This window comes from Pocillopora damicornis, chromosome 5 (genome assembly GCF_964200805.1).
Source record: "Pocillopora damicornis chromosome 5, jaPocDami1.2, whole genome shotgun sequence".
Lineage (NCBI taxonomy): Eukaryota > Metazoa > Cnidaria > Anthozoa > Scleractinia > Pocilloporidae > Pocillopora > Pocillopora damicornis.
Window position 1 is genome coordinate 48,319 of NC_142674.1, and position 19,061 is coordinate 67,379.

Sequence of the window (19,061 nt, forward strand, 5' to 3'; positions counted from 1 at the left end):
GAGCTTTCCTTTTTAAACGCCTGGACGGTGGACAAGATTAGTTTCTTAGATGTTCGTTTTTCATTGGGGACTTGGTCTTCACATATTGAACTCAAAAAGGGTTTCTGCCATTTGTGCGTTAACGCTTCGAACCAGAGCTTTTGAGCAAAGTGTTAAGGAACCTTTTATTTTTGGATATCATCTCCAAATTTCGCGAAAATAGACCGAAAGTCAGCCAAAAATGAAATCTTTAAAGTTTAAAACGCAAGCCAAAAAAGTGATTATGCGAAAAACCAAATCTGACGTATCATCAATCCCGCACGCGCCTTCTACTCTTAAATTGTTTTCTACTTGTGTCCACCGAAGTAAATGAGGCACCAAAATATAACTTTCAGATGTTAACAGATTTTAGTTTCGTTTTATTTTTTTTTCTCATAACTAAACATGAAATTTGCGAGAGATTGAAAACAAAGAGATTTCCTTCCGTGATACCTTATCAGATTTATAAAGTAGGTCAAAATGACGTTTTGGAACTAGATTTGATGTGGGTTCACCACCCACGTCGATTCCGAAATTAAGCGTACAATACACCCGCTGCGCTGTGGTGGACGGCTTTCCTTCGACGTTTTCGCATCGGAACTTTCAGACGAAATGGTTAAGTATTCTCCAGAGGTAAAAATTATTTGCCGGGCTCGCAGCGTTGAATGTCTAGTATAGGTGTAAGTCTAGTTTTTAACTTACCGTCCTATGTTGCTCTCTGGTTTGTGCGCCAGCGACGCGAACAATGCTCAGTCTAAGGTCAATTGAACCGGAGAACTAGGTGTCATAATCCATTAGATGGCAAAGTAGAGTCCAATATCACTTGAACAATTTAAATCAACTTCATCCATTTTTTTTTCGCATGGAAAATATTACACAATTATCAGTAAGCGTCATCAACTCAACAGAAACTTCATAGAGTGACTTAGTTCGAAGTAACTTACACCTTAAAGCGAAATGATTCAGAAGAAGCGAGTGACAAGAGAAACAAGACTCACCCACTGAGGTCTTCTCCTTTTGTAAAGGTAATGTCCATCACCCGCCTGGCGTTTATAAGCCGACTCATTTCTGCGTTCCCAGAAACAGCAGCCCTCTTCCTTTTCAATAACACCACGGCCCTCTGAAAAGCACGTTTGCTGGAGCTTATAATGTAAGTTTATAGTGTGTAGAAACTGCAGCTGCACGCGCTTACTGAATCGTCGAAAGAACCCCAACGAACATGAAAACTGAAGCCCTCTATTGTTCGGTTGATCAATAACTAACTAGGTAACTATTCATCAACAATTTTTTCAGCTTTACGTTTACATAAAGCAACAACGAAACTGTGAAATAAATCAAATCTTGGCGCATCGGATTTCAATCATAAAAAAGGCGGAAAGAAGACACCCCTAAAACAAAAACAGTCGCTTAAATTATTCAGCGTAAATCTGTCACTAATATTCAAGTTGAGACGACGCGCGATCACATCTATATTCGACAATTCAAAATAAATTGATAAGGTACAGACATAATATAGACTTACCAATCTGTAGTTTTTAAGTCCATTTTGGCCGATGTAAAAAAGAAAGAAAAAATTTAAGCGTCCTAACAGTCGTTAATCCTTGATCCCAAACGATCGCCCTCCGCACACGAAAACAAACTCCACCACATCTTCCCAGTGAACGCTAGCTACGCCACTGGGTTAAGAAGGGCTTATACTATTTTGCGAAACGAAACGAAACGAAACGAAATCGGGTCAGATGAAATAAAACAAAAGGAATAATGCAGATGTATTTTCTAATAAGGTTAAGATAACTTTCTCAATGATTTTGGAGTAATCGTTCATTAACAAGAAGGATTTTTATTCATTTCGCAAAATAGTAATTTTAGGAGAGTTACTATTTTGCGAAATGGACTATTTTCACCCTGCGGTGACAACGTGACCTCTTTCATGTCGCGAAAATACATTTAAACATTACAAATTAGTATATCAACGAAGATTTTGGCCTCCTCTTATTTCTTAAACCGTATTAAAATAAATTTTGCAAAATAGTAATTTTAGGAGAGTTACTATTTTGCGAAATGGACCATTTTCACCCCTGCGGTGACAACGTGACCTCTTTCATGTCACGAGAATACATCTAAACATTACAAATTAGTATATCAACAAAGATTTTGGCCTCCTCTTATTTCTTAAACCGTATTAAAATGTATTTCGCAAAATAGTAATTTTAGGAGAGTTACTATTTTGCGAAATGGACTATTTTCACCCCGCGGTGACAACGTGACCTCTTTCACGTCACAAAATACATTTAAACATTACAAATTAGTATATCAACGAACATTTTGGCCTCCTCTTATTTCTTAAACCGTATTAAAATGTATTTCGCAACATAGTAATTTTAGGAGAGTTACTATTTTGCGAAATGGACTATTTTCACCCTGCGGTGACAACGTGACCTCTTTCATGTCACAAAAATACATTTAAACATTACAAATTAGTATATCACCGAACATTTTGGCCTCCTGTTATTTTTTAAACCGTATCAAAATATATTTCGCAAAATAGTAATTTTAGGAGAGTTGCTATTTTGCGAAATGGACTATTTTTACCCCTGCGGTGACAACGTGACCTCTTTCATGTCACAAAAATACATTTAAACATTGCAAATTAGTATATCCCCGAACATCTTGGCCGCCTCTTATTTCTTAAACCGTTTCAAAATTAATTTCGCAAAATAGTAATTTTAGGAGAGTTACTATTTTGCGAAATGGACTATTTTTACCCCTCAATAACTTTCTTTTCGGGTCACAAAAATACGCTTAAACATTTCATTATAGTATATTCTCGAAGGGTTCGGTCACCTCCTCTTTCTCTATCCAGATATAATTAATTTCTCAAAGTAGTAATGTCAGAAAAATTACTGTTTTGCGGAATAGCTAAGCTATTTTCACTCAGCGGTAACGATGTTGTTATTCTCGTGTCATACAATTGGTTTTCGGTAAGTTTCAATTTAAAGCACTATCAAATCTCAAAAGGTCTAAGCTATCTTCACCTATATAAACGTCTTCTAAGTTTATTTCGTGAGGCAGTAATTTTGGAAGAATTACTGTTTTGCAAAATGGACCATAGATGATTTAAATGCCGCCTGAGAAAACTGACTCGTGACAGATGGGGTTTACAGGTCTCACCTTTCCTTGTACGTAAGTGTTTTAATTAGCTGTGGTCTGTACTTCTCCACTGCCAAGCAACAAGGCGGTGTTTTCCTTTCCTCAGCTTCAAATGATTAAGTAAGAGCCAATTAATAACGTCATCTCAATAAACATGCAACAAGAGGTTTGGGCTAACAGGTTCATTGAATCAAAATCGACAACTGTGTAGTACCGTATTGCGTGACGCCGAAACCAAGTTAAGAGAGCCCCGCTGAAGGCCCAAACCGAGGTTGTGTCCAATTAATGACATGGGGGGGAGCGGAAAGTAAGAGGTAAAAGCTATTTTTACTAGCGACGGAGCTATTCTAGGGAGAAGTTGGCATGTTCTCCTAAGAGATTTGAAAGACTCCATTTCGTGCGTTTTGAAGGGTGTGCACTGTTTCGGTGCAAAACCAACATGACAGTTTTCCAGTGGCGGCTAAACACGTTTAGACTCTCCGTCTCGTATAGAGAACAGAAGCATATCCATGCCGAAATAGTCGTCCAGCAGTTCTATAATCACAAGTAATACAGTTACTTTGCTTCAAAATTTTTAATAAAAATAATATACATGGAAAAGTTACGCGCTTCTGATTACACCCCCGTCGCACACCTCTTCCTTACGAGCAAGAGATCGTGTTTCGCATTTGCGCAAGTTCCACGTGCTGCAAGAAGTTTGCTTTGTGCTCGCTTTGTGTGCTGCTAAATCAGGCAAGATTATGGCTTTTAAATTTCCTGTTCTTAAGCCCAAGACCATCGACTGTTCAGGTCTTCCAGTTCATGATTTCAAGTGTTTGACAAACAAGGAAATCATTGGTAAGGGCGCTTATGGTGCTGTGTTCACTGCTAACTGGCAGACTGTTCCTGATGCGGGTGGGAAATCGGCCGCTGCGGAGAAAGTCGTCGTTAAGAAATTGCTCGGCGAGGACATATTGGATAAGAAAACGTTTGTAAAGGAAGCAAGAATCATTCAAGAGTTGAAACATCCAAACATTGTGAAGTTCAAGGGAATCTGCAACAATCCCTTCGCCCTCATTCTCGAGTTCCCGCCCGCCGAGTGTAAATAATCCATTTCGCAAAATAAACATTTTTCGGAATTACTACATTCAATTAGTTTAGAAATTACTACATTAAAGAGGAGGTGACCGAGAGGTCACGCAAAATAGCAACTCTCCTAAAATTACTATTTTGCGAAATATATTTTAATACGGTTTAAGAAATGAGAGGAGACCAAAATGTTCGGTGATATACTAATTTGTAATGTTTAAATGTATTTTCGTGACGTGAAAGAGGTCACGTGGTCACCGCAGGGTTAAAATAGTCCATTTCGCAAAATAGTAACTCTCCTAAAATTACTATTTTGCGAAATACATTTTAATACGGTTTAAGAAATAAGAAGAGGCCAAAATCTTCGTTGATATACTAATTTTTAATGTTTAAATGTATCTTTTTATGACATAAAAGAGGTTACGTTAGTCACCGCTGGGTAAAAATTGTCCATTTCGCAAAATAGTAACTCTCCTAAAATTACTATTTTGCGAAATACATTTTAATACGGTTTAAGAAATAAGAGGAGGCCAAAATCTTCGTTGATATATTAATTTGGAATGTTTAAATGTATTTTCGCGACATGAAAGAGGTCACGTTGTCACCGCAGGGTGAAAAATTCCATTTCGCAAAATAGTAACGCTCCTAAAATTACTATTTTGCGAAATGAATAAAAATCCTTCTTGTTAATGAACGATTACTCCAAATTCCTTGTGAAAGTTTTCTTTACCTTGTTAGAAATTATATCTGCATTATTCCTTTAGTTTTGTTCTATCTCACCTAATTTCGTTTCGTTTCGTTTCGTTTCGCAAAATAGTATAAGCCGTTAAGAAGTGTCACAACAACTCCAGTGGTGTGAAAAGGCGTCAACACGCAGTAATGTGAAATATCCTTTACAAACCCAGAACATTGAATTCTTTTTACAAGAATAGAACATGTCTTTACGTCAGTATACGGCCTTAGAGCAAGGTCCTGTATCGAATGTAATCCACTGGCTACAGAACAGGAATCTTCCAGCCAATCCACTTCGCTGCACACAGTGTAATAACGCGATGGATGTGAAAGAAAGAAACGATGGCCACGTGGACGGTTTTCACCAGTGAGCCAACAAAAATTCACTTAAAATAGACTATTTAGAACAGAACGGATTGAAGAAGTAATTTTATTAGCAGAAGCGACATCGGAATAGGCGGTCGTTTCGGAGCAAAGCTGAAAATATTGCGGCACCAATGACCAAACATCTCGGAACAAGTAAAAATTCGCGGATTCAGTAATATATGCTTATGCTTACGCTTACTGGTGGTGACTTTCTTATCGTGCGCGTGGAAGAGTGTTTCAATTTTTCATTTGCAGTCTCCTCTCCTCGAGACTGCACATTTTTTCCACTGACCTAGTTATTGAGTTTATAGCACGCGGGGTTGAAATAAATTTACTGGCATTTTCATACAAAAAAAAGCCACGGGGAGGGAAGGGGGGGGAGGTGAAAGGTCACGTTCTTAAAATTAGCCAGAAAGAACCAACTCATTTTTCGTGCCTCGGGTCTGCTAAACTTTACCAGACCGGACGTTTCCCTTTTTCCGTTTTTCGTTCAGGAACGCGGCACACAAAAGAGAAGGAGTAATTTTTTTATCCAAAAGCTAAATAGGTCCTCCTAGTAAGTATAGCTCATTTCAAACAAATTTTGCCCCGCGGATGAATACCGTACAAGCAGTTTTTCTTTGGTGAACTCGCATTTCTAAAAGAACGTTCCCTTCTCTCTGTCTTTATTTTTCGGCAAAAACTATTTCCAAATTTTTTTTCTGTCAAGTCAAAGTTGCAGCAAGTAATTATATCACGGTTTCATAGTTCAATTCTGATGTGGTTGAATAAAACTGACTATGGCTCTTGGTTTCTCTAGCCGAAATCAATGGAACAAAACATGTTCACAATTCCCTCGCAAAGTGTCTTCTTGATTTTTCTCCTTTTTCTTTTTTGGATAGGTGCAAAATTGTTTGAGACCATCTTACTAGAAAGAAAAGATACTTTATGACAAAATGGATTAAAAAATAAAGCTATTACATGTGATAATTGGATTGATAAACAAAGGCAAAATCCAAAATGGACTAAAACAGCTACGGATTGATTGGTCGTGCTTTTTTTTTTTATTACGCCTGTAAGTGGCGTGCAAGTCATTCCGATCATTAGAACCATTTAAAACTTTTCAAAGTTGTACGAAACTCTTTTTTTTCTACATCGCACAGGCGTTGCAGTGGATGCAGAAGAAAAGAAGTCTGCGGTCCAACAGCTTCTTCGAGGAGTTTCCAAGAGTGCCTTTTGGTAAATTACAACTCACAATCTACATTTTTTTCCCGCCGAGGACTCTCAGCGACAAATGTCTAGGCACCTCAGGTAAAATCCGAACTAAGTGAGCAGGATTTTGAGGCGGCTACAGGATGCCTGCTCTAGAGATCTCCAGAAGAAGGCCAATCACGCCCTTTGGAGGACCCGGAACTGTGTGACGACTTGATTCGATTCGAGCTCGATTACAATGGTTGTGACTTGAGTTCGAGTCACTTATATCGAGTTGCCCAGGAACAAATATTGATCTTTCGAGATTTATAATTTCGGGTAGGCTTTCGAGCTCGAGTCATCTATATTGAGCTCGGTTTCCCGGGAACAAATATTGATCCGTAATTTCAAAAGCCTTCCTAAATGAAACAAACGAGAATGGATAACCAAGCAACACGAAATTCGGCCTTTAAGAACTGTCCTTCCCAGAAAGGTGCAATTGGCTATTAAGAGCAACCTTCAAATACCATCTGTGTAGATGGTGCGCTTGGCAGCTCGAAAGAGTAAAATAATCAGTCCAGCTCATTGAAAGGATCGTTAATTGTATGGAAGATCATCTCAATATCGTCAAAGACAGCTAAATAAAATGGATTAAATTCAGATGTTTACGAAAACATAGCCCTCTAAATTTTGTTTTCTTTGTCCACTGAATTTTTCAAGATTCAGTTACTCAGAATTAACTTCATTTTTTTTTTTGTATTTGTGATATAAATATACCCACAATTTTATATAAATCAATATCTAACTCTTCGCGAGAAGAACTTAACTTCTCAGCCACTATGATTCAATAACGAAACTTTATGGTCATGAAAATTATTTATATATCTGGTACAAGAGTTTCCATCTAACGAGAAAAACTGTTTCCCAAAAAAAATTTATGAATGGGTTAAGAATCGAATAGAACGGCAAAACATTTTGCTTCAGGAAACGAGGTTATCTGGGATGAGCAGGGAGTTTGGCTTACTAGACAAGTGTGGTTCCAAATGGGGGTATTACAAGGGAGCAAGCTTTAAAGGCGCTTTTGATATTTTAAATCACTGGAGTGCTCAAAAGGAGGCTCCCTGTAGTCGAGACCACCTAACCCTTTTAAAGCAAAAAGCAAGAAAATTACCGAAAAATATAGAGCAACGAGTGTACAGCAATCAACAAATGTGTTTAATCTTTAATAGGGAATAAACTTACGAAAACAGATAAAAAAAGAAAAATAGCCTAAAGGTATTGGAAAATGGACGATCTCCAATAAAGTAAAAAGATTCAATTTAGATTCAATTTAGATTTTCTAAAAAAACGAGTAGCAGATAATTTTCTTGGTACAAATTGATATTTTCTGTTATCTCTCTTTTTAGTTGTTGATCGACTTCTTTACCCAATTTCAAATCAGTAGATAAATCATTTTTCAACTAAAAATATTCACAGACGCATTTTTTCGATACTTGATTGAAAGCGGAAACCAATTAACCTGCAAAGAGTCCACTGAACTTTTAATTAATCTTGAAATCACTTCACTCAAAGAATTAAAATGTTCCAAGCTCTCGGATCGAACAAATACCTAATTTTCTTTTACATTATCTCCTGCAAACTCAAAACAACCTTAACTCCTTCACTATTCCTTACTATACGATACAATAAGTAAACGCAAGTGTAATAATTTCTCTTGTTTCGCCATTTAAAGTCTTGTAATAAATCACCGTCGTTGTTGCTTCAAGACCGTACAATTTACTTCCAAAGAGGAGAATGGTTAGGCAAGTAAGGCCTTTTGATCATGCCCTTAGAGGTCAAATGGAACGCTCCCTAAACGCGCCGTATGGTGGATTCCCTTCGCATCTGTAGCTCAACTTGTTGTAATGATAAACTTTCCATCAAGCACTCCGACGCTGTTCTATTCATATCCCAGTATTACAAATCAATCACTGGCGACCCAGTGATAGTATTGTTTCTTTTCCAAGGTCAAGTGGTGTCTCGGGAAAACTAGATCTTGTGAGAAAAAAAGACCTGAAAAACAAAGTTGCGTTTCATTTTAATATTCTGCAATAAAAATAATAAATTCAATGATCATACCATGAAGTTTCGTTTATTCATTAATTTATTTATGAATCAATATATTTACATATTTATCTTCTTATTTATTCATTTTTGCTTTATCTCCTTAAAAATTCAATTGAGAGATAATCACTGTTATCACTAAATGAGTTATATTTTATTTCTTTATTTCATCTTTTATTGATCAATTATTTTTGTTTATTTTTAAGTTATTAGGTATATTTTTATCTAGGTATAATTTAAAAAGAACTGTCTACGACAGTTTAAGTAGACCTTTTCATTGTGTTGGTGTGACAACTTAAGACAAGACTGGACTGAACTACATATAAGTTGGACTTAAATGTGGGTTTTTCCGAATGGCACTTCACTCGACTAGACGGGACCACAACACACTAAGTTGTTCCTAACTTGACTGGGCAGGACTGCATTGCGCTAGACTCGACAGCATTTGGTTGTTCTAGACTGGACGGGACGGGTCTGGGCTGAGCTGAGCTTTTACGGATTGCACTGCTCTGCACTGCACTTGAATGGACTAGACTCGACTGCAGTTGACTTATAATGGACCTGGGCAGTGCTGAGTTGAAATGCATTTCAGGGGAAGGGCCTGAATTGAATTGGACGGGAGTGGACGGGATCGAACGGGACACCACTGAATGGACTGGACCGCACTAAAGTGGCTGGACTGCATAGGACTGGACTGGACTACACGTCAGTGGACGGTACTGGACTTGACTGGACAGCGCTGCACTTCACTGGACTAGACTGTCTTAGCCTGACTACACTATATTGCACCCCACCAGACTGATCTGCACCGAACTGCATTGCACGTCTCCAAATGAAACTGAACAAGACTGTACTGTACTGCACGTGAATGTACTCCACTGGACTAGATCACATGGCAGAGCTTTGCAAAGCCCTGGACGTAACTTGGAAGGACTGTTCTGGATTGCCTAAACTGCAATGGAGTTGATGGCACTACATTAAACAACACTTGACTTGTATGCAAAAGACTACCAATACAGACTGATAATCAGTACTGCTGTTTTGAGAAAAGATCAACTAATTCAAATTATATTATGAAGCTAGTTTCAGTTTCCATTATTTGAGACAATTCTTGTTTTGAGCATACGAACTTTAACACTAGAAATCATGTTAGTTGTCCTTGAATTGTCCCATAACCTAATACGTACACTTAATCTTTATCTGTAACCTTTCTGGTGGGCTGCTGATTGGGCCTTGTTTCAAAGCACTAGATATTAAAAGTTTTTCTCCACTGAAAGTAGAAAACTGTCAGGAGACAAAAAAGTGTTGAAATGTTAAACACGTCACATTGTGAGTTGTCAAACGTCGTCATTAAACCAACGAGTCGGGAGGCCACCTAACAAATTCTGTAAACAGAACATTTCAGATAGTCCAGAACCAAGAATAATCTTACAAATGATTACATATTACCTATGAAGCGTTCGATGCGCTACTTCTTTATGACGTGATCCGAAGTAAGCCACCAGGTCATGCTGAAAAGAAAACATCTGAACACCAAAACATGCTGGACTTACCTTTCACAGATGACCTGTGGCGCTGATCGACGACAACTTTTTACTCCAACTGCTCTATACAACGCGTCGGGGTTTTCCTATCAGCGAACGAACCCATCTTACACAGGTTAGTATCACAACGTTATAATAATTCTTTACTTACCTTCTTGAGGATGCAAAGCCCCTGAAAACGGGCTTATCTTGAGCTGCAGAAATTTAAAATGTCTCTAGCTCTTAAATAAAAAAAATATGCCCCCTTCTCTATTATATTCCCTCTAACAAACTCGAGACAACGTTAACTCCTATGCTAGACTAGACTAGACTAGACTAAACTAGACTAGACTAGACTAGACCATACCTTACAATACTACCACTACTCAGAAATTTAACATACCTGTGGCTATGTCCTAGCTTTGGATTCTCTTGGCAGTTGTCGCTCAGCTTGTTGTTATAACCATCTTTTCATGGAGTACTCCAGTCCTCCTCTTCTCCCTGTGTTACAAATTTAGCCTTGAATCACCAGCGACCCTATGATTGCTTGTCTTTCCAAAAGTCAGCTGGTGTCTTTGGAAAGCTGAGTCTTGTGAGAAAAAAAAACCTAGAAACTTTTTAAGAAAACGTTGCATTTCACAAGAACACCTTTTTTTATTTAAGATTTTCTAGCTATGTTCTTTATCACCTGTTTAAGAGAACTTTTGTTAGAGGACGACAGTCTGCTTTGACTATCACTTACTTCCATTACGACTGGAGACTGGACTGGACTACACTTGTGATTGAACTTGAATATGGGCTTTTCTGAGTGGCATTTAATTCGACTGGACGGGACCATACTGCACTACGTTTTACGTGACTCGACTGAGCCGTACTGCAATTCGCTCATCTAGAGTGGGCTGTCACGGATTGCACTGCTCTGCACTTGACTGGACTAGACTCGACTGCAGTTGACTGTAAAGGACCTAGGCTGTTCCGAATTGAAATGCACTGCACTGTACTTGGACGGGACTGGTCTGGACTTGACTGGGCAAGACAAAACTGGTCTGGACTGGACGGGAAAGGACTTTACTGAATGGACTGCATTGCACTGCACTGAACTGGACTGCACCGGGCTGGACTACACTTAAGTGGACTGGACTGGACGGGACTGCACTTCACTAGGCTGGACTGTCTTAGGCTGCGCTTGACTTCCCCCAACTGCACCACGCTGCAGTACTCTGGATTGAACTGGAAAGCACCATACAGTACAGTAGTCCACTGCACTTCACTAGACTGATCTGCACAAAACTACACTGCACTTTTCCAGATGCACAGCCCCCGACATTGGGCTTATCTTGAACTGCAGTAATTCAATTTTCCAAGCTCTCAATTCAAAAAATGCCTGCTTTTCTTTTATATTCCTTCTTGCAAACTAGAGACAACTCTAAATCCAATACTATACTATACTATGTAGTACTTTTGATAAAGGAAGACAATCCGCAGCGACTAGCTAATCCATCACTCAGAAATTTAACGTACCTGTGGTTATGTCCTAGCTTTAGATTCTCCACGCAACTGTTGCTTAGCTTGTTGTTATGATTATCCATTCCAGTCCTGCTCTAATGATATCCCAGTGTTACAAATTCAGCCATGAATTACTAGCGACTGTGTAATTGCTTGTTTCTTTCCAAAGGTCAGCTGGTGTCTTGGGAAAACTAAGTCTTGTGAGAAAAAAATACTTGCAAACTTTTAAGACAACATGGTACTGTATTTAAATATTCTGCAAAGAAGATTGTTAATACATTGACCATACAATAAAAATATTATTTACTGATCAATTTATTTATTTATCAACTTTTTTATATATCAATTTATTTATATAATCATTCATCTTCCTATTTATTCATCATTTATTTAGTTCATCAAGAATTTATCAATGTTATTAGTTATTAATATACGTTTTATTTCCTAAATTCATCTTTTATGGATCAATTGTTTTTGTTTATTTCAAATTATTAGGTTTACTCTTATTGAATTATCAAGCAAACAAACCCATCTTAAACAAATCAATATGCCAAAATTAAAAGAATTCCTCACTTACCATATCAGTGATCCACAGCCCCTGAAAATGGGCTTATGTTGAGCCGCAGATATGAGAAATTCAAAGTAAAAAAATGTTAAAAAGCTTTGGCGAGTCCCCGAAAATGGACAGAGCGAAGATTTGAAATCTTGCACCTGAAAGCCGCAAGAACAGTTTCCACTCGACAATGGATTACTTCGGCTAAACGTAAGACAACTACCAAACCCTCCGAAAATGGGCGAACGCACAGTTAGCACCGAGGTGACTTTGCTTCTGGGGCTTTTTCATTGGCAGATTGGAAAGTCGTTAAAACAATCCAGTTCACGATTCGAGCAAATGCCCCGAAATTGACAATTCAAGCCTCCGAAAATAGGCCAGTATACAGCTCCTGCAGTTGAAATTGTGTTAGTAAGATTTAAAACTAGTTTCTTAATAAATAAAAGACACGGAGGCGCTCGTATTTTAACTCAATTCTTGAGACAGAAATTTTCACAGGGCGCCGCGAAAAATATATCATATAAATTTGTGTATCCCAAAAATAAAGAAAAGAACACAGAGACAATCGGATTTTATATTCTATTTTCTATTACCATATTACATCAATAAATTAACTTAGATTTTTCAAAATTGCTCCACAGCAGCAGGAGAGGACGCGCACCCTAGACGGAAAATTTGGCGTCCACTAAACTCCGAATATTCCTTGTCATTAATATAGACATCCCGATCATCTGAACACCCACAGTGTCGCAGACGGTGCTTTAGTTTTTACATCAACTTGCTAACAACTTTCAGTCGCTTCCCATCGCCTTTGTATTCCGAACTGAAGATCCCAACAAGTTCCGAAAGGCCGAACGAAAAGCCGAAGTGAAATTCGAACCGAAAGTGAAGCCGAACTCCGGAAGCAACACGATCTCAATTTTCATCAATATATGCCTAACCTTTTCTCAAAGGCTAATTCTCGACTCTTATTAGCTGTCATAGCTGAATTGCTTAAATCGAATCTCCTATAACAACGTGAAAATCTAGTTGAACCTTCGAGCCGAACTGTTTTTTTATGCTAAACAGTCTTACTCGATCACCGTGTTAGGGATCCTTCAATCAAGCGAAAATGAAAATGTAATTGGCCACAGTCGAAGTAACTATAGGCGAAGGCGTGCGCTCAAGTCGATGAGCAGCTGATGAACACCGAAAGACCTGTTGATGAAGAGCCGAAGTATAAACTAAGCCGATATTGTGACAAACCAAAGAAGCGACGAAGAAGAAACGATCCAAACCGAAAATGTGCCGAACAGTATTCGACTGAAAAAAAAAATCTAAAGAAAAAAATTTGGAGGGAGGACCTCCAAAGGGACCCGCTAACTAAGCTGGCTAAAGTTTTCACTTCAACTACTTTTAGCCGATTCAGCAGTATGAAAACTTCTAGTAGAATTTGGATTTTATGGTTTGACCAGCGCACTATTTATTAACCCCTCTCTTCATCCCAACCCTCAAAGAATCTTACTAACCGGCCAGACATCAGCGTCTTCTAACTGATCTATTCCCAGCCTCCACGTATGCAACAGAAAGGAAGAGAAGAAAACACCCAATGGAGCGTTGGCCTTTTTCTTCACCATGCTTTCCCGTCCATATGCGAGTTACACTGGTAACGAAAGTCAGCACTTGTTTTGTGATGATGGACTGGACCACGTGGAAAGGAATGGCGTGGACTTGATCAGGCCGTACTGGACTGCATGGAACTGGACGCTGAGTTTTGGACTAAATGCACAATGAACTGGACTCTACTGAAATGAAGTGGACTAGCTGGACTGGAATGGACTGAGCGGCGTTTGGATTGAAGCCGGTGTCGGGCAAGTCTAAATGAGAAAGATATTGTGGATATTTTAATGAAATAACACGTGAAATCATCGTGGCCCATAGTGGAAGGGAAAACCTTACAAAATAATAATATTCTGACTTCGCAACTATCGCACATGTCAGAAGAACTGGACAGGGATTTTCTGTTAAACACTTTTAACTGAAACATTGAAAAACTTGGTCGGTCAACATGCGATAAATTTAAAACATTTTTCCAGAGTAACCCTCGTGAGTAATAAGATTGAAAAACTTTTTGAGATTGAAGAACTGAACAGGGATTTTCTGTTAAACACTTCTAACTGAAACATTGAAAAACTTGGTTGGTCAACATGCGATAAATTTAAAACATTTTCCAGAGTAATCCTCGTGAGTAATAAGATTTAGTTCGAGTCACTCCTTAATTAACCCTTCACATCTTTACATCAGTGTTTTTATTCTCAATTCTATTCTCTTTACATTTCTTAAGGAGAATGTGTTTAACGATCATGAGCTTCGTTTTTTGGTGATTATTTCCTTTCTCCTTATTTGTGACTTTAACTTGTGATTAAGGGGTGATGATGTAACAAGAAATTAAATGTTAGAAACTCCTAGGTTTTAAGACTACAAAAAAAATGACTAATGTCTGAGAGCGAAACCCCCTTCAAATTGCCAAATATCAGTTTCGTCTGGTGTCATGATGAGTAAACATCGAGGCGTACCTTTAATTTTTCCTTGCGAAATTGGGAGAATCTTGACGTAGAATTAAATTTAAATTTCAAGCCCAAAAAAGGAAGTAAACAGGCAGGCAAATTAAATCTTAAGCAAATAGTGGAGATAAAAGCCAATCATGTTAACAAGATTTGAATTTATAAAAGACAACTGAGATAAGGAAAGGGCTTTTAGTCTTTAATGCCCCAAAATCAAAACTTGCTTTGAAAAAGGAGTGTTTCGTCTAAAATATCGGAGAATTTACAAACCTCCTTTGAATAAAAAGCGTAGTACTGAAATTTTTATCATTCAGATGATGTTTCGATTGAAAAGAAAAAACACACAAGTGTGTGCCTAATTTTTTACTTTCCATAACGAGCGGACTTCTTCCTATTTCATTTACATATTATCCAGCAAACAGGTAATGAGAATATTCAAATTTATCTCGTAGATGTTGTTATCTTGATCTGATATCAAATTCCTGTAACTAATTGGAAGGAAATGTTTAGCAGCCAAAGGGAGAATTGACGCACAATGAGTGAAATTTCCGCACAGCCCCATATTACATTATGCATTCAGTTCTTGAATAGAGAAAAAATGACAAAAACTGGGAAAACAGATTTGTTTTACAATAGTATGGGGCTGTACGGAAACTTTACCCGCACAATGTTCAAAACTAATGCCTCTAGGAACAAGCTATAGATGTACTCACTATCAAAATTAATATGCGTAGCTTAAGACACCGAGTTTCGCTTCAAATTTGTAACTTTTCAAAATTTAAGAGCACGAACCACGCTTTCGCCACAGTGTTAACGCGGAATTTCGGCAAAGAAGATGAAAGATTAGAAATGGTCCTCCGCGCGACAACAGTTTCAAAGAAGAATTTCAAGGAAGCCAGTTTAGCAAAAAAATACGCACTAGAATTTGTACTACTAAGTAATGAACAACTAGGCAGAAAGACGAGCGACTAAAAAGAATCAAATGGTTTCATGAAACGAAGCTTCGACCTAAAACCCCTCTTGAATTTGTAAATAGCTAAGGTTCCTTTTAGAATTAGTTTACACAGTTTTACTTGTTTACATAGGCGTCGATAAACACTTACCTGCTTCCGTCCGTTACCAGAAATGATACGTGATGTTAAGTTTGACAAAACGAGAAACGAAAGAGGGCTTCCAAAGGAGAAAACACTGTGTAAGGGCTAAAATTGTGACAAGAATTGATCACTGAAGTAGAATTTCTTTAAGCTGATAATTTGAAAAAGCGCGCTTTTTAAAACTTATGCGCACACGTGGGTTATTGAGCTCTTCCCTGAATGGCTCGTCCATCTGCACGGATTTTGAGGCCGCACGATTTTTCTTATTAGCACCATTCATTAGAGGCACATTTTGTTACGGTAGACGCAAACGGCAAATTAACATCTGGGTTCTCTCATTTTTCTTCCAAGACAAAACACAGAAGGGCCTCGCAATGAGTACAAAAGTTTTGCAAAAAATTCATAAACTGATAGGGAAGTAACGAAACTTCAATTTTTGTCGTAGTCGTTCGTCGTGGTTTATTGAGCTCTTCCCTGAATGGCTCGTCTAACTGCACGGGTCTTTAGCGCGCACGATTTTTCTAATTAGCACCATTCATTACAGGCACATTTTGTTATGGTAAACGCAAACCTAACCAAAATATGGCCAAAAACTAAATCAAGGATACTAAGGGAGCTCAAGATATGACAGTTAGAAGTCATCCATAGCATGCATTTTGTATTTAAGGGTCTCCCCCCTTAAGTTAATTAAACTAAGTACAGCAATACATGTAAATAGGGTAAAGTTTAAGTACTACGTTAAAGATTCTTCAGTACTAATTGTGTGAGTGTTGTCCTCACAACACTCCCTTCTCCCACATCACAAGAGTAAATTGGATCAGGAGTGTTTTTAAACTGATCTTCATTTTCCTTCATAAGTTGAATTTGCGAGTCAACCAAGTCCTGATCAACATACATGTTATGCTTCTCACAATAATTATGTAATACAAAACATGCATAAATAATTGTTGGTATTGCCTCAAGTTTGAAGTCCACTTTTGTAGTGAGTATGGACCATCTTGCTTTAAGCCGGCCAAAAGCACATTCAATTTGGTTCCTGGCAGAACGCAGCATGTTGTTGAAAACAACTTGTTCATTACTGGTACATGAATCATACTCTTTCATGCAGAAAGGAAGCAATGGATAAGCTGGATCACCAATGAGGTAATTAGGTATTTTGACAACACCTGGAATTGGAGTCTGAAATGTACAGGGCAATTTATTACTTCTTAATTTGGCACTGATGGAAGAATTGGCAAAAACCTTTGCATCGTGGACACTTCCAGGCCACTTACATTCAACATCCATGAAGGAGCCTTTATAGTCACACACAGCCTGCACACTTAATGAAAAAAACTGCTTATAGCAGAAAAAATCTTGTGAGTTCTCTGATGGGCACTGAATTGGAATGTGTGTCCCATCAATGCAACCAAAAGCTTGTGTCATGCCAAATTTGGCTTCAAATTCTGCTACCTTCTCCCTCATGCTTTCTTCATCTTCAGGAAGATGGAGATATTTCGGGCCAAGATAGTTTGAAATAGCTTGACAAACCTCATTTACAACAGCTGATGCAGTGTTGAGTGCTATTCCAAAACTATTGGCTGTCATTCTCAGGGAACCAGTGTCTTTTAAAAAATACAATGCAACTGCAACCTTTTTTTCTGCACTCAATGCCCTGTGGTTAGGTGACTTTGGGTTTGGTGAAATGTATGGCCTTAGCTCCGATACCAGGTTCACAAAAGCAGCCCTTGACATCCGAAAGTTCTCTTTCCAACATTCTTCAGGTGCTACTCCCGTCCAGATGTTTTTCCACCACAAGTCAGTTCGACCGGGTTTATGCCAACAACTTCGTTTTTTTCTGTACAAATCTCTCTGCTTCAGCTGCTTTACATTTCGGAAGAAATAGCTTTTCTTCCGCAACAAGCCGATCCGGATTGCATCAATCTGCCTGGTTTGATGTATTTTCCATAGCAAAAGGACCCTGTGAAGTTGTAGCACTAGAGCTACGAGCGTTGATAACGCTACGATGGGAGCGAACGATATAACTGTTGAACGTGGCGCCATCTTTGTTTACTTTCTTGAATTTCGCGCTCAAACTCGTTCCCAGGGCCTCAGTCCACGTTTCGCGCCCTTTTCGACTCTTTTTCATCCCGGTAACCGGGCTGAAATTTCCCATATGAACAGACGACAAAATTCGTCCCGGTAACCGGGCCAGCCCGGTTACCGGGCTCATATGAAGAGGCCCTCAGTGAGTACACTGTTGGGTTTTTTTGCAAAAAAAGCATCAACTGAAAGGGAAGTAACAAAACTTCAATTTTGCCGTAGTTGTTCTCGTTTAAAAAAAAAAAAAAAAGGTCCCGAATGCCTCTATCAAAATAGTAAAATATAATGTGAAGTAAAGCATAGTAATTTTTTACACGAGTTTTAACGGCAGAAATGATAGGAAAATAGTCAACTAAACTTGTAAGAAAACTTAACTCTGCTGTCCACCTGGCCTCGGTTGTTCGAAGGCTGGGTCTTGCTATCCACTAAATAAATCTCCATCTAACGGTTAAGTGTTTACAAAACAAACCACGCTATTTTAAGCGCTTTATTTGCACGAGACTTTTGGTCTTTCTATTAGCGCAAGATTCACATCTGTGAGTGTTTTCTTAGCCTGGAAGGTTATCTTTAGATTAACCGTTAGTGCACCAGATTGTTTGTTGTACGAGGTCATATGTATGACAACCATTCTATCAAGGAACCAGCCAACGTCCACATTCTCCAAGATTGATATTATAACGAACCGGGCGATAATTTTAAATTTCGGTTAAAAGAAGGGCCGCTTATTGGAAGGAGGAAACTTAATCGAAGGGGAGGGGGGGGGGCATTTATTATCATCACCCAGTACTGATTCCACTGTAGTTAAAGCTTAAAAATTTATAGATAAAAAGGCAAAAGGGACAGGTCTTCCTTACATCCCTACCATCTAAGACCATCTAAGACCATCTAAGATAGTGAGGGAGAAGGGGATGCTTATTTAAGAGGGGCGCTTGTTTGACATTATGTTTAAATCCAATCGAATCGAAGAATTGTTACAGGTAAAGTACACACAAGACTGCACAGTCACGCAAAGTTCACTGAGTCAATCGCATATTGGGAACCTTCGAGGCTTTGACGATCTCACAACGTTGTGTAGGTTCACCTGCTTGCATGTGTCGTAACCGCCACAGAATATTTTCTCTCCAGTTTGCTGGCCATAGATCTATCATTTCGA

General features: G+C 38.5%; 2 long non-coding RNA genes across 5 annotated transcripts in view; one reads left to right on the forward strand and one right to left on the reverse strand.

Annotated features, from left to right (window-relative positions):
* LOC149044630 (uncharacterized) overlaps positions 1 to 1,129 on the reverse strand; it is a 21,383-nt gene extending 20,254 nt beyond the window's left edge. For all 4 annotated transcript variants that reach the window (XR_016187321.1, XR_016187319.1, XR_016187322.1 and 1 more), the window contains exon 1: positions 1,017 to 1,129. This is a non-coding gene — a long non-coding RNA (uncharacterized LOC149044630). The remainder of the gene's footprint in view (positions 1 to 1,016) is intronic.
* On the forward strand, positions 1,044 to 7,164 carry LOC149044631 (uncharacterized). The gene is made up of 2 exons (XR_016187323.1): positions 1,044 to 1,168; positions 6,477 to 7,164. It is a non-coding gene; the product is annotated as an uncharacterized LOC149044631 (long non-coding RNA).
* The last annotated feature ends 11,897 nt before the right edge of the window (positions 7,165 to 19,061 follow it).